This window comes from Triticum aestivum, chromosome 1B (assembly GCF_018294505.1).
Source record: "Triticum aestivum cultivar Chinese Spring chromosome 1B, IWGSC CS RefSeq v2.1, whole genome shotgun sequence".
NCBI lineage: Eukaryota > Viridiplantae > Streptophyta > Magnoliopsida > Poales > Poaceae > Triticum > Triticum aestivum.
Window position 1 is genome coordinate 348,303,380 of NC_057795.1, and position 529 is coordinate 348,303,908.

Here is a 529-nt window from a genome sequence, read left to right on the forward strand (position 1 = left end):
AGGGAGTTATGGGGGGAGCGGGGGGGCGGCCTGGGCCGGCCTGGCTTGCCCAGTGGCCAGCTGGGCCGAGGCCCAGCGAGGGGGGGGATTTTAATTTCTTGCCTTTTTTTTCTGTTGTGTCCTTTTTCTTTTACTGTTTTATTTTATTCTAGTTTTATAAAACATAAAAGTTGTACCTTAAATAGTAACACTAATTATACCTCTGCCACAAAAGGTTTAACCCCCAAATAATATAGTTTAGTATTTTATAAAATACCAAGGCATTTATGTATTTGTCTTACCTACTGTTTTAATTAATTAAATGCAGTTAGACCTTTTATAAAAATGTGGTTTCTCCACCAACATTACTTATGAATTATTTGTCACATTTATAACATTTTATTTTTGACTTTTGAAAACGTTTATTGTTTGCTTGATTTTGAATATGAATTTGAATCGGTTCCGAACTAACACGAGATTAGCGAAAGTAATCGAAGTGACGTGGCATCATTAGCAGGGAATTACTGTAGCTAAATACCCGGGCGTCACA